Raw genomic sequence first — 15,828 nt, 5'->3', positions numbered from 1 at the left:
CCCTAGGCGGTGCACACGGAAAACTGGCTGGTCTTCATGCTAGGCTAATGGCTAATGGCTAACCCCAAGAGACTGGCTTTTCCTTCCACTCTTTTTTCCCTCTTTAACCAATTAACTCATTACAAACTGATATCTGTTCCTCTTACAATAAACTTGACTAATTTACCTGAGGCTGCAGCTCACTACACGAGAGGTGAGGGAATCAGCGTGTTTTGCACTGCTTGTGCGTTGCATTGTCTGCGTTTATTTGCATACCGATATAATGGTAATGACAAAACTAATACCTTAAAACTTTTTGATGTTAGGAACAACCTTTTTGAGTTCACTTACTCTCTGTAGCTTCCCCTGTTATGCGTGCTTAGCCTGACTCTGAGACTCTTAACAGAAGTGTGCTGTAGAAATAATCTCGTGTGAATCGATATGTCAGTAAAAATGTGATCCTGTGGAAAAGGACTATGGAGACACTTGAAGAAGCTTTTACTTGCATTATTTGTGGCTAAAATCAAGCTGATATTTAATGTTACTGTCCTCTCTTATGTATAAAACTCAGAACATCTAAAATTGCTAGAACAAAAGTTCTTTTGTAAGCAGTGAAGTTGACTGTTTACTGTGAATTCACAAGCTAATGGTGATACTGTTGGCACAGTGCATTGAATTAAGATAAGACAGATTGTTAGGGTAATTGAAATTAAATTCTTGAACATTTTCTACTCTTTTCTGTGGTGAAGGCAGCGCGTAATTTGAGTAGCCGCTCCCATTTCTGTCATTTGTACTGAAATTTCTTATCTCGTATGGATTGGCCATGAATGTCCTGTGGTAAACTGGCATTACCCACCTCCCCATGGAAAATTATTCCCATCCGAATATGGCTTTGGTTGTTAAACAGAATCACAGAACTGCACTGGTATTGTAACATAACTGATAAAGTGTTTTGTTTTGAGCTTGTCACTTCTGACGGCTTCTGAAGTAGGTAATCTCCATTAATAGCAAATACTACAGTCAACAAGGGTGTAGGTGGCAAAATTTTAATTTTTTTTCCCTGCAAAGATAAACATTAATGGATTTCAATGATACCTCAACAAGCTGGCACATAATTAACCAAGGACAAAAGATCTTGTGCAGAAGATCAAGAGTCCCCTTACAGTGTAATGTTACTGTAATGTAACTATTAGCACTAGCTTTAACTCATCTGAAAAAGAAGCCTTCCTCCCTCACTAATGCCCCCTCCCCACCAGACACGAAAACCTACTGATTTAACCCACAGTGTCTAAAAATATCTCTTGGCTTTTTTGATGGTCAGATTATTTGAAATAAAAGGTGCTGTTGATTTACACTGATGTGTTCTTTGCTCTACGTGTCATTCTCCATTCAAAAAAACATTATCATGCGCATCGATTCTCTCATTCCAGGAATCCATTGGCCTGGCATCAGAACGAGTCCTTTCTCAGAAATTAGACAGCTAACCCCTGGACACGTACTCTAGTATCAGCAAGGATTCACAAATGCAATTTCTAGCTGAACATTCTGCTTCATAATGTTGTATTTGTGTGTTTAACTTCAGTACAATTCAGCTGAGTTATCTGAATGAGCTAATTATTTCTTTTTTCTTTACTGTACTCTCTTTGCTCCTTTTTTCCTCCCATATACTTATTGCACTTATCTCACTTGAGACTGGTTGTGTGGGCACTCCCTCTGACCTATCAAAATGTAGTGATACTGGATAAGTTAAACCAACATATTGCCATAATGCTAGATACAGCTCTGTAAGTAGATCAGACTCACGTTGATGTATACTGTAATACTGTAAAAAAAGGATGTTGTCTGTTCAACTTTAAGAAAATATAGGAACAATAAACAGTTTAAGTGTTTTAATTCAAGGCAAATAAATTCAAGCAAAGCATAATAACAGTTTACCTGAACAAAAGCAATATTTATAACATATCAAAAGTTGACACTAGTTGCTGTAGTTTTGAAAGTGAAATGTTTTCCCATTCTTGTTTGATATAGGTTTTCAGCTGCTCAACAATTCAGGGTCTTCTTTGTTGTATTTTTCATTTTATAATGTGCACAATGTTTTCAGTGGTGTCAGGTTTGATCTGCAGGCAGGTTAGTTTAGTACCCGAACTATTTTACTATGGAGCCATGCTGTTGTAATACATGTAGTATGTGTTTGGCATTGTCTTGCTGAAATAAGCAAGGCCGTCCCTGAAAAAGACATCAACTGGCAGCAAAACATGTATATATCATTCAGAATTAATGGTGCCGTCACAGATGTGCCCTAATGCATTCCCATACAATCAAAGATGCTGGCTTAAACTGACTTGAACTCAAACTTGAACTTTGCACTATGTGCTGATAACTAGCTGAATGGTTCCTCTCCTCTTTAGCCTGGAGGACAGGGCGTCCATGATTTCCAAAAATGATTTCAAATTTTGATTTGTTGAACAACAACACACTTTTCCACTTAAGTCCATCTTAAATGAGCTCAGGCCCAGAGAAGGTGGCGGCATTTCCAGGTGTTTATATATGGTTTCTTCTTTGCATGGTAGAGTTTAACTTGCATTTGTGGATGCAGCGACCAACTGTGTTCACAGACAATGGATTTTGGAAGTGTTCCTGAGCCCATGCAGTGATTTCCACTATAGTGCAATGCCACCGGAGGGCCCGAAGATCACAGGCAGCCAATATTGATTTTTGGCCTTGTCCCTTATATACAGAGATTTCTCCAAATTCTCGGAATCTTTTAATGATATTATGTACTGCGGATGATGAAATCCCCAAGTTCTTTGCTATTTTAAGGTAAAAAAACATTGTGCTTGAATTGTTGCACTATTTGCCCATGCAGTCTTTCACAGAGTGGTGAACCCCTCCTCATCTTTACTTCTTAAAGGCTCAGCCACTCTGGGATGCTCTTTTATACCTAATCATGTTAATGACCTGCAAATTAACCTAATTAGTTGTTACTTTTAGCATTACACAGCTTTACCAGCCTTTTGTTGCCCTATGCCGAGTTTTTGAACTGGCATCAAATTCAAAATGGGCATATATTTTTCAAAAAACACTCACATTTCTCAGTTTCTACATTTGATATGTTGTCTTTCTATTAGTTTTGAATTAAATATAGAGTTTAAGTGGGTTGCAAATCATTGCATTCTCTTTATAGTTACATCCAAACTTCTTTTGAAATGAGGTTATATTTATTTATTAAAACGTAGATAAATAAAGAGTTTTTATTGGCATACTGATCTTTTTATTTTGTATTTGCTCATGTTTACAAGGTCTAAAAATTCTTAGAGGTAAAGTTCACCTATTGGAACTTGGCACAATGGCACAACAAAATTAAAATGCTTCATTGATGAAGAGTAGTTTTAGATACAGAGCCAACAGCAATGATTCTTGCATTCTGTCACCCCTCCAGTGGGCCTTCTGTTTAAACATTCAGTTGTTTAGCCTGTTCATGATCTGTAAGAAGAACCAGAATTTCATTTTTGATTCAAATGAAGATTCTGCCAAAAAACACATCAGGCTTTCAAAAACACTGGGAAAAAAATTAAAAAGGAGAACAGCAAAAGAGGAAAGACAGTATGCCCAGTTTTGAGAGGTAAGAGTGGGAAATAGAGATAAACTGCATAATAAATAATAGATAAACTCAATATACTTAATAGAAATGAAGTGCCGTTGTCAAATAGAAATGATGTCTAAACAATTACCACTGCAAATCTGTTCAAGTTTTCCCTCGTAAATCAGTAGTATGACCTACTGTTTTTTAAGATGTCATGATCTATCGACCACCAAAATGTAAAAGTTTGACTTGAAAGTGAAGGTGACGTAGGTGTGTAAGTGTCCACTATATCCATGTTAAGGACACTCTAACCTCTTCTTCTATTTATATCTTTCAGCCTGGGTAAAGTACAAATTAAAACCAGAACATCTTCATTATTTCATGACTGAATTTCATGATGTATAGCTGGAGAGTTGAGTACATTTGTGGAGATTTTAGTGGGCTTTAAATAATGTGTCAGTCCTACTTGAAGCAAACACAGTTAATTATAGAGTTTTGCTTCGACAGCCAAGATGTAGCACTTTTGAGACAGTTTTGGCCAGTTGAATACAGAATACTGACTAGCAGTCTTAATCTTTATGTTGATGTTCACAGCTAGAGATGACAACATGCTGAAAGTAAGAGTTGGGATTATGGCGCTATAGTAAAATAAAGAGTAGGATTATGAAAATTTTGGCACAATTTAATGTTGTGAGAGTTGTAGCTAAGGCCAATGTGGTGAGGCAAGGGGGCACAAAATTTTCAGGGGGCCCAAAAGTCTTACCTGCCTTTGTTAGTGGATGTAGCTTTTCTTATTTTATTTTAATATGAAATTCAACAAGATTACTCTCGCTTATCATAATGATTACAATTATTTTGTGATATTGAGTTAGGATGTGTGTATTTGTATAGTGCCATGAATGTGTCACCAACTTAAACCTTCACACACACAGGTCTCAGGTCTTGGCTTGTTGCTTCTGCATGAAACAGATGTTATCATTTGGCAAATTTTGTATTCATTCAGTCTGGGGCTGCTTGTCCTGTCCTGTGCATGTGTGTGCTGTGAGGGTGCATGTGGGTGTGTGTGGGTGTCGGACCTGGAGGTCCACCATCAAATATATTTGTCTGATTGACATGTTGTCATTGCATCTGTTTAGTTTGTCCATCTCCTTGCCTTCTCACACGCCACACAGTTACACACACTGTACCACCTACAGTTTTCACACGTTCTGCAGTAAGATGGGAAACACTCCAGAGGTTTTCCAGAAAACAAATCAGATAAAGCTCTTCTGTAGAAAGTCAACCCCAGTAACCATTAGAAGTTGCAGTAATTGCTGATCATAACTATAGTGTGTTGTAATTTTTTTTTTTTTTTCACTTAAGTCTTGATAACACAAGTAAAGAAATTCAGTTGAAAGTGCTGATTCCAACCTTTCAGTCAGTATCATATCTGTAAGTAGGCAAGGAGATATTTTATTTAAATTTAAATTTAATGAAAAGTTTCAAGGAATCTTGAAACTAATTTTTTTCAGAAAGGAAAAAAGGGTTTAAACCACATGTGTCAGGCTCCAGTCCTTATGGGCCAAAACACTGCAGACTTCAGCACTCTGCCTTATTAAACACACCCGATTCAGTTCATCAGCTAATTAGCAAGGCCTTCATGAACTGAATTCAGAGAGATAGATGAGGGTAAACACAGATCTTTGCAGCACTTTGGCCTGGAACATCCCCAGTTTGACATGCCTGGTTTAGACAGTACTGTATAAAAATTTTAGACACCTAAGCAAATTTTTTCCCTATTTATTTCAGGAGTGTTTTTGCTTATTAAACACCATTCAACATTAGAATAAAGGCAAAGAAACATTAATGCGGTGCAAAAGTAACAAGTATCCCTTGTTTTAGAATATATATTTATTGTATATGTATATATTATTTATATATTTCTACTTGCACACCTGATTTAATTTAGTGAAGGACTTAGCCAAATTAGCCAAATACAATATCGGATAATAACTACAATTAATACTGGGCTTCCTGGAAGAGAGGTTTTGAAATTATTAAGCGAATGCATTGACATACTTAAAACCACTACTTGTTATGTTGTGTAATTTTATTTGTATTTATTCTAATGTTAGTGTTTTTAAACTGAGTTTTCATAGGTGTCTTTTGCACAGCATTGTAAAAATGAATGTAAACTTTTGTATTTTGTATTTGCCAAAGTTTGTAATCACTAACTTACTACCTGGATGGAAAATAACAACAGTGCAGTACTTCTAAGGATTGACTGAATTTTGCAATGATGTTATTGCTACTTTCTAGAATCCCTAGTTAAACTTGTTTTCTTCTAGTCTGAAAGTCATATCTGAAACCTCTCAGACAATTTACTCTCTACTTTATATCACAGTTACTTTCAAGAGTCTAGGCCATCATTAAAAAGAAGTAGTTGTCATTCTTATGTATTCCCCTTGTCACATTCATAGTATATGTTCTCGTTTAAAGGCCCTAAACAGGATTTTTTTGGGGAAACTCATTTTGCTATCTGATGTCCTGTAAATTTAGAGGTTAACTGACAGCAACAACTACCACAAGCTGTCTAAACTAAGTTTATGACTGGCTAATTTGTGTATTAATGATGATTTGATGCTTGTTTGGGGTTCTAATAAGTTACAGTTTAAATTAAAGATAATCTTCTCAGCATTCTCGACCCAGGGATCTGACTCACCACGCGGAATTTCTTGTTTACCTGGATTTATTAGAAAAAGTTGTTAACCGCTGTTGTAAAATGAGTTAACCGCGTCTGTGAAACTCAGAAAGCCTGTCTAAGTTGAACCTGCTTCATCAGACAGACCCCGTTTCCATGACGTCATGAGGTCCAACTACAAGTGAAAACAATACACACCACGTTAACACCTCAGAAAAACAGAACATACTGTTATCCCCTCATCATCTCTTTTTCTTTCCCTTTTCTCATCTCCAGTTGTTTTTTAACCCCACGGGGCCTTGGCTTCTGTATGTGTGTGCAGTTGTATGTGTTTTAGGTGCCCTGAGGCCTGTCTCACAAAGCAGGATTATTTGCTTAGCCAGCTAACTTTAAGCTTTGTTTGTTCTATTCCTGTATTTTCTGTTTCATGACGGATCACTTTTTTACCAGGATACATCACCATAACAACTTATGAGCTAGCCTAACCTGCTCCAGGACAACTTAAGCGGCTCTTGGACCAATCAGGGCCGAACTTCTGATCGATCAGGGAAGGTGGAGGTGGAGCCCTCCGATCACATTTTTTTCTTTGCAACGTTTGTGGCATCAGTCACAGAAAGAATATTGCTTTGCAGCAGGGAAAGCAAATCATACTACATAGATGTTAAGAATATAAAGCAGCGATTGCTCCAGTGGCTGTGGATACAGCATTGCTTTTTATCGTTATGAATGCTTTACTTTCTACATATTTATATTGATTTTTTTTTTCATTATAAAAAGCTGCTCGACTCCTCCTCAGCCAGTGTGATTGTCTGTTCATCAGAAACATAATGTTTTCATGTTTACGTGCTTGAGGATTAACCATAGCTTGAGTGTGAAAACCTGAGTTAACAGAGAAAATTGTTAACCGTCTTTGCAAAACGAGTCAACCGTGGTTCCATTTGATCCAAAATGAGTCTTGTCGCATTAACCTACATTAAAGATTAAGACATTTCTTTGAGATAAGGGGATGTTTGTGTTTTTGTTTTTCTTATTTGTTTGGTTTTTTTGTTTGTTTTTTTTGGATTTAAGAGGTTTTGTTCTCACAGTGTCTGATTCAGTTGTGACACACGTAACAAGCCACCACATATGTTCAAAGCTGCCACTCACGCAATGTCACTGAGCCCACATGAAGGCAAGCTGTAACGGTCTAGTTCTGTGCACATAATGACCTAACAGACATGCATAGTTCTCTAACATTGCTCTGATGAACAGGGTGAAACTAAGCCATTTTCTCCACTCTGAGAGCAGAAAGGTCAGTTGTTCTCTCTTGAACTCTGTGGCCTCGGTTGTAACTATTGACATCTTAACATCATCAGGTCATGCCTAAACCTAAATCCTGAACAGTCACAGCAACAGCAAACGGAATATAGAAGATGAACATGAATGAATGCTTAACTTTCTATATATTTATATAGATTTCTTTTTCTTTTAAAAAGCTGCTTGACACCTCCTCATGGTTCAAATGATTGGCTGTTTGATGTAAACTACATGTTTTCATGTCTGCTTGCATGAGAATGAATCACAGCCTTAATATCTAAACCATACATTAGCCGTGCTTCTTTTCTTGTAGCATTCTGATACACACACACACACACACACTTAATTCTGACTTTAACACTTAAAGAAACGTTTTGCCTTCTGAGTGAACTTTAATTTCTACCTAGTGTACTCAGAGAAGGAGGCCATGACAGCAAGTTGAATCAGTTGTCACCCATTACCTCCCTCAGGTAAGAGAAGTCTCTCTCTCTCTCTCTCTCTCTCTCTCTCTCTCTCTCTCTGTCTCTCTCTCTCTCTCTGGAGAAGATAAGGCAATCACTGAGCTGTAAAACCTGGGCACTGAACCACAAAGGGCCTCCGGTCATTCTTTGGACTTTATACTTCTCCGCCTCTCTCTCTCTCTCTCTCTCTCTCTCTCTCTCTCTCTCTCTCTCTCTTTCTCTCTTTCTCTCTCTCTCTGCTGTTCTGTGACTTCAGGATTTAGGTTTAGGCATGACCTGATAATGTTACGATGTCAATAGTTACATCCGAGGCCACAGAGTGCAAGAGAGCAAAACTGACCTTTCTGCTCTCTGGGTGGAGAAGATGGCTTAGTTTCACCCTGTCCATCAGAGCAATGGGCCTCATTCACCAATATCCTCCTAAGTTTTTTCTTAAATTTGTTCTTGAGAAATGTCCTAAGAAAAAGGTCTATGTCAGATTTATGACGTGTTCTTAAACTGCAGAATTGGTCGCACTTTTGTGCTCTTTAGTGTGTATAGATTCTGTTCTTACCTAAGAAAACACTGGTGGATGTCAGAATCTGCTTGCACACTGCCTAAGTGGGTTTTAAGAAGAAAGTTCTTCTTAAGAACGGTTGGTGAATGATGTATGATGTTAGAGAACTATGTGTGTCTGTTAGGTCATTAGGTACTGGACCATTACAGCTCTCCTCCATGCAGGCTCAGCGACGTTGCATGAGTGGCAGCTTCGAAAAGATGTGGTGACTGGCTATGTGTGTTATCAACACTGTGGGAACAAAACCTTTTATCACCAAAAAAAACTAGAAAAAAAAAAAAACATCCTCTTATCTCAGAAACAAAAAAACATTTTTTGTCTTTAATGTGAGTTAATATGACAAGATTTTATTCCAAGTCATTTTGGATCATTTTTATTGGCCTATTCATCATGATGTTGTAAAGAGCAGCTGCCTTTTTTAAATTTTATAGATTAAAAAAACAAAACAAAAAGAGAGATACACGGTTTTGTTCTAATAATGGCAAAATGCTCACCCTCATCAACCCAGGTTTGTGTGACAGGTGAAAGGTGAAATAGCTAACAAATTTTGCAAAAGTACAGACAAAATTCAAGCTTCTGCTAGCTGCTGCTACTGTTTTTAGCTAGCTGTTTTAGCTTTAGTCCCCTTTTTATAAATAACAGAATGTCATACAGTGTGGGGAACCACATCAGCAAGTCTTTTTGAGGTTACTTAAAAACTCGACACAGTTTGTGGCAAGAGTATAATAATTTAGATATGCAGTTTGCATGATGTGAGGCATAAGCTTCCATTACTTAATAGCCTCTACATTACATTAGCCTTATAGCTCCATTATGAAACTAAAGTAGCAAACTTCAGAGGCCAAACATGTCTTGGCTGATTTATTACATGTGGGTTAAAGTTGAAACTGTAAAAAGTGGCTTTTTTATTGCTTAAAAAAAAAGATGTTAATAGCTAATGATGTGGCTGTGTGACGCAAACAAGCCAAACTGATATCTTGACCTGGTCAGCAGAGGTACTTGACGTGGCTGTAGTTCTAGGATTCGCTGTGTATTATTCTAATAAGAATTACTTCACAGCTACAACTTGCTCGTGTCGAGTTCCACGAATGTGCCCTCAAAGGGCACAATGCAGTTCCTTCTCTCTCCTCAATCCCCTTTCACCTACATTGGCCTCTTAACTGGTGCTATTCAATGACATATTGGCCCCGTTACTCATGTGTAGAACAGCACTATAGTGTAATGCTAACCTTTCCCCCAGATAGTGCTTTAATATGAGCAGATAAGCTGTGTAAATCCTCTGAATCTTGCAGCGTGGAGCCGATTGAGGGAACACAGCCACACGCCTTATCGCCCAGCACCGGGGATCCAGACGCTCCTAACAGGATGCTTCTTAAATGGCTCCCTGTTGGACACCCGGAGCCTGATTTATGAGAGTGTTTAGCATATGCTAAATTTGAGCATGTGTTCTGTGATTGGGGCATGATGAAGGCCTTAACCAAACCCTGACTTTCTTACACTGGCAAACCACTTAGTTAAAGCAACATCTAGAGTGTACAAGACATTAGCTCATGACTATTTCCACACTTAAATACAAACCTTAGGTGCCTAATGACTTGTTTCCTCACGTCACCTGCTCTACCTCATCCCTTTTTCAGATAAGTGACAAACAAACCTTGTATAATAAAAATGTACTTTGTTATATTGCTATTGTCAAAAAATATTTTGACAGTTTTACTCTTTCCCTACAGTTTGTAGATGAACTTGTAGATTAGTTTGCTAACAACCCATGATATGTACGAATGGTTCACTAAATTAACAAGAATTCAAGAGTTAATATCCAATACATCATATCTCTGTGACAAAAACAAAAATCAGTTTATATGCTGATATGAGTTAAGAAATATGGCATGAGATTAGCACTGAATAAGATTACAATCATGAGCATCACTGAATTGCATAGTCATCAATGTACTGACATTTTATGATGACAATTGATTCATTGATAATTTCCTGGTAAGTTTTTGCTAAAGACCTTTCACCTCATTTCATCTCCTCTGTAGAGACAAACAGAAGTATAACAAATACATGATATTATTTTGTCAATAAAATACTTTGTGATTTTATTCTGTTGTAGCAATTTGTGTTAGAAATTAGTGCATTCTTAACTTTAATGTATGTTAAAGTAACAAGATTTTGTTTCATATACATACATCATCTAAACCGCTTATCCTTCTGGGTCACGGTGGGGTGCTGGAGCCTATCCCAGCTGTCATTGGGCAGAAGGCAGGATACACCCTGGACAGGTCGCCAGTCCATCGCAGGGTAGACAGACAGACATACACATTCACTCACACCTAGGGGCAATTCAGCATGTCCAATCAGCCTGACTGCATGTTTTTGGACTGTGGGAGGAAACCAGAGTAAACCCATGCAGACATGGGGAGAACATGCAAACTCCACACAGAAATGACCTTGGTTGCCTGGCCGGGAATCGAACCCAGGTCATTCTTGCTGTGAGGCGACAGCGCTACGCACTGCGCCACCGTGCTGCCCATGTTTAATATAATTTTAGATTATTTTATTGGCAAGTTTGTCACAGACCTTTCACACAATATAAAGACTAGCTCTCTTTTTAAAATTTTGTTAAAACAAAATGACAGAAATGGAGATTTCACTCCAACAGCGACAAAACGCCCTTGATAACCCGAGTTAGCAGCTTTGGCATGACAGGCAAGAGCTAACAAGTCTACACAAATTTACAAGAACACTGTTTCTGTACAGTTCATCAATGTAAATGTACCCTCATTGTGTACCTAAAATGAGTTTTAAAGGAAAATTCAAGGGCATAGAAGACATGGGGGTTGCAGGGTACATGACGCCCCCACTCTCATGGTCAATTGATTCTGTCCCACACGCTTTTCACTTGTTGCACATTTTCTGAATTGAACTCGTGACTTGCAGTCACAAATCACTGAGGAAAGGACACTCTTTAAGATAAATTGCATATGTTTTAAAGGTATTAGTTACTTTGAACTCATCAACTCAACCAATCACAGGCAGTGTGGGGCAGTTACTTTGAACTCATCAACTCAACCAATCACAGGTAGGAACTAGACCAAATGCATTGTCAGTGGGAGTTTGAGAGAGTGGATTAATTGGCTAGACATTAAATTTGACTTCACAAAAAAGGTAGAATTAAAGTATTCTGGTATAAATATCCTACAGCAAACACTATTGAGTTAGCTAACGAAACTGTTCGGGCAGAAATGCATCAGCTTCTAAATTTGGACCATCATCGTAGGACTGTGTTCTTGGATAGTGTGACTAGCGAGCTACATAGCTAAAAAGTTTGAAACGTTAATTTTGGACTATGTTTGTGAGCTGGTTTACTATGGCTTCTGTAGAGGGATGTGTTCATATATTGCTACTTCAAGTACACTCAAATTTTCAGGAAAGCTTGCTTGACCATGCAAATGCATCAACTGCTACTAGTGATGGTGTGTCGACTCCTAACGAGTAATTTTTTTGGCTCATATGCGACTGGGAGTTGGGGTTGATTCGTTTTCAAACGTAACATTGTCACATGCATCCCCATCTGAGTACTACAGAGCACAGTTTTTACTTTAAGTACTTGATAATGTGGATATGCAATTTAGAGAACAATTTGAGCATGAAAGGTTGCATATGATACGGAACCTGGAAAATGTGCTATTAACAGAAGTTGTACCCAGAACTGAAAGTTTCTTTGGAAGTATAAATAACACTGTTCAGATATAAGTATAATATACGGTCAAGCAGTGAAGCAGCAAGCTTTCTTCAAGAAATGTGGTGGGGTGCGGGTGGGGTGGGGTGAGGTGGTTGGGACAACTGTGCCCCCCCTTTAAAATGGATGCAACGCCGCTTGGTACACTATGTTCACTTTTCCAAGGGAAAGGTGTATATTTGTTCCTTTTCATTGCATTTTAAAATAGAAAAATAAAATAGAAAGCTTAAAGTCGGCACAAGGATGAAGTCAAAGCAATCTTAACACTGTAATCGCAAAATATCAAAATAAAATATCATATAATTATGTTACCTACTAAAGGTATTCTTGAGGGTACCACCACCGTGACGTGTTGGGTACCAATGACAGTTTAGTACCTTGTTTTTCTGTTGAGAGTGTACAGGCTTCGAGTTGGCTGCTGCTATTGTTTTTGTGTAATGTACTTTTGATAATTTTTTTTAGATAACAGCGTCTCATGAAGTTTCAGGAACCATATCAGCAAGTCTGTTTGAGATTACTTAACATCTCGACACAGTCTGAACAAACATAAATGAATGACGACAACTGTTATCTTTAAATGCTTAAATATTCATAATTAGTCCAGGCAACTAATAAAATGAGACACATTAAACATATATATTGATAAACTGTTTCATTTTCATTTTATATCATGTAATGAACATTTTAATTGTCTAATTATAATATATAAATTATATTTAATATTTGTCCATATAAATGTTAAATATTTCTGTTTAATATTTGTCCATAGAAGACAAAATTCCTGTCTTTTCATAAGGTGCCATAAATTAAATTTATTAAAAATAAAATTCATTTACATAAACAACATAAAAGGCTATTCTAAATGAGTATTTCACACTCTTGTGCTGTCAGGGATGGACAAGCACTCTGGTGGACCTTTCATGTTGAGCTTTGAGTTTATTTTATTCGTCCTCAGAACTGGATTTTGTCAGTAGGTTCATTTGATGTGACTGTTTTGTTTCGTAGTCCTACTGACGCTTAACATTTCCACTTTGACTAGCATCACAGACAGACACATCAGTTTTGAAACGGGGAGAAAAATGCACAGCCTAGCCCTGTTTTTTGCATATTTTGAAAACTCCTTTTACCTTCTGCATTATTTCAAAATTTCACCATGAACGAACAAACAGAAATGGCACAGAATTACTTGGAAAAATGTCTTGTTACAAGACTTCCAACATCCAATACAAATTAAGAATGTTTGGCCTTATTCACCAACCATTTCTTCTTTAAACCCACTTACGCAGTTTTCGCGAGTTTCTGACATTCTTATTTGGGATTTGTTGGGGTCTTAGGTAAGGACAGAATCCACACACACTCAAGAGCACAAAGGTGTGACAGTTCTGCTGTTTTAGTACAGAATGAATCTGATGTAGACTTTTTCTTAGGACCTTTCTCAAGAACAAACTTAGGAACATATTGGTGTATGAGGCCCAATGTTTCCTTCTCCTGTAAAGTTACCGTTTTGGAGATACAAGGTTTATTCCAACAGTGACAACATTTTTTATGGTTTGTTTTTGTCAACATCTTTTGACAGGTTTACTTTCATAACAAATTGTAGATCAGTTTGTGTTAGAAATAAGTGCCGGTGTGCCAAAGAGTGTTGGTGAAACATTAAACATTAAAGGACTAATATAGGACTAATCACACCGTACTTCTGTGGTTACAACCTATTGATCAATTGCTGTGTTGATTTAGTGTAAGTAAAGTGGCATGAAATTAAAGTACAGATTACTGTCAGAAGCTGTATTGAAACTGCAGAGTCATCAGTGTACTGTAATTTAATGATGACTTGATTGATGCTTTGATAATTCCTCGATAACTAAGTTTTCAACATGTCAAACAAAGCATTTAGCAATTCCTGATGTTGAAAGGAGCTTTTCCGCTGTGCGATATTTACAGTAGGAAGCCACCATCACATATAACACATGAAGGCATGTGCTAATCGATCTGGCCCAGTCTAGACACAGTTCATGTTCCTAGAATTCATTTGTCAGCTGACAATTCAAGAACATCATTTGACTGTGCAGCTCACGTTTTCTGATATCAAAGGTTATAAGTCCACATTTGTGTGTATGAAATGAGGTTGAATCTGACTGTGAGTGAGTGATAGTGAATGGCTGTTTGCTGACCATGCTGCCGGCATGGACTTTGCCCCCCTTTCTCTGTTTGATCAGGTGGGCTGTTACCATGAGGACTATGCAGGAGCTAATGAGTAGCAATGCACACTAGGAAGACATATTTTAACAGTGAAAACAGTGGTTACTTTCCAGATATGCTGAAAACTGACTTATTGACATGCCCGCTTGGAAGTTATGGCCATTAGGAAGATATGCTCCGGCACTGAAATTTGATCCAGGTGTTACCTTAAGATAGACTGCAAACTGACAGTTCTGCAACATATTCCCTCTCTAACAATGTGCAATTAACTTTAAGTCTGGAAACACTATAAAAGAGTTTGAAAGTTAGTTGTTTGCAAAAACAAAGAAAGGACATCCTTTTGAAAATTGAAAGGCACATCAGGAGAATGGAGCTATGAGAAATGACTATCCGGGGGATTATTGAGCATTATGCAAGCTCACTCCTGTTGCTCGGGGAGGACAGCATAAGAACTGGACATATTCTTTCTTGTGTGTGTGTGTGTTATCCCATTTTACCTTATTTGACCTTATCCACATTATGCTGTTTAGAATACTGAATAATTATGTGTGTAGTGATCTTTTCTATCATGGGTGTAATTATATGCAAATTGCTCAATATGATACGTATTGTTGTATTTTTGCATCATAATATGATATGCTTTCAGTACATAATTAGAAAAGACAGGCTAACATAGCTTTAACATTGATTGTTGCATTTTTTTTTTTTTGGTAGTTCTCAAAACTTTTTCTGTTGTTGTTGTTTTTGTTTTTTCAAACAACTGGCTTTAGAGGACATTCAGCTACAGCTCAGCCAGCCAAACAAATGTCTTCAGAAGTAAAACTCCACAAGTGAGCTCCTTGAACGCATTAGCCTCAGATGTGATTCCTGCTGTCACTGTGCTACAGAGACTGATGCTGAGACAGATATAAAACTATGAAACATACTTTACTTACAGCTGGACAGAAATGCTTTTCTGATGTGGAACAAAACCGCTCTTCTCCACTGCAACACAACTCGATCCAATTTAGATTCTCAGCAGTCTGTGCAGTTCATCTCGTCTGAACACATTGGTGACGTCACATATTTGAAGTACCCAACTTGTGGCCTTTGAACTGCAAAGTCTTGAGCATTTATCACACTGAACATATGATGTGTTGACCCTCTCCATCAACTACAACAGAAAATATCTCCCAGACATCTGGTTTACCCTTTATTGGTTTTACAATGCTGTATTCACCATATTGTAGCTCCTGTTCTACAGTGTTGGCGCTGCCTGTTGGCTTGACCTTTTCCTGCTACATGCTGATTAATTATATAGCCTCAGCAGACTTAATAGATAAGGCGGTC

Source organism: Colossoma macropomum, unplaced genomic scaffold, assembly GCF_904425465.1.
Source record: "Colossoma macropomum unplaced genomic scaffold, Colossoma_macropomum, whole genome shotgun sequence".
In the NCBI taxonomy this organism is placed as follows: domain Eukaryota; kingdom Metazoa; phylum Chordata; class Actinopteri; order Characiformes; family Serrasalmidae; genus Colossoma; species Colossoma macropomum.
Note: the sequence above shows the minus strand (reverse complement) of the source record.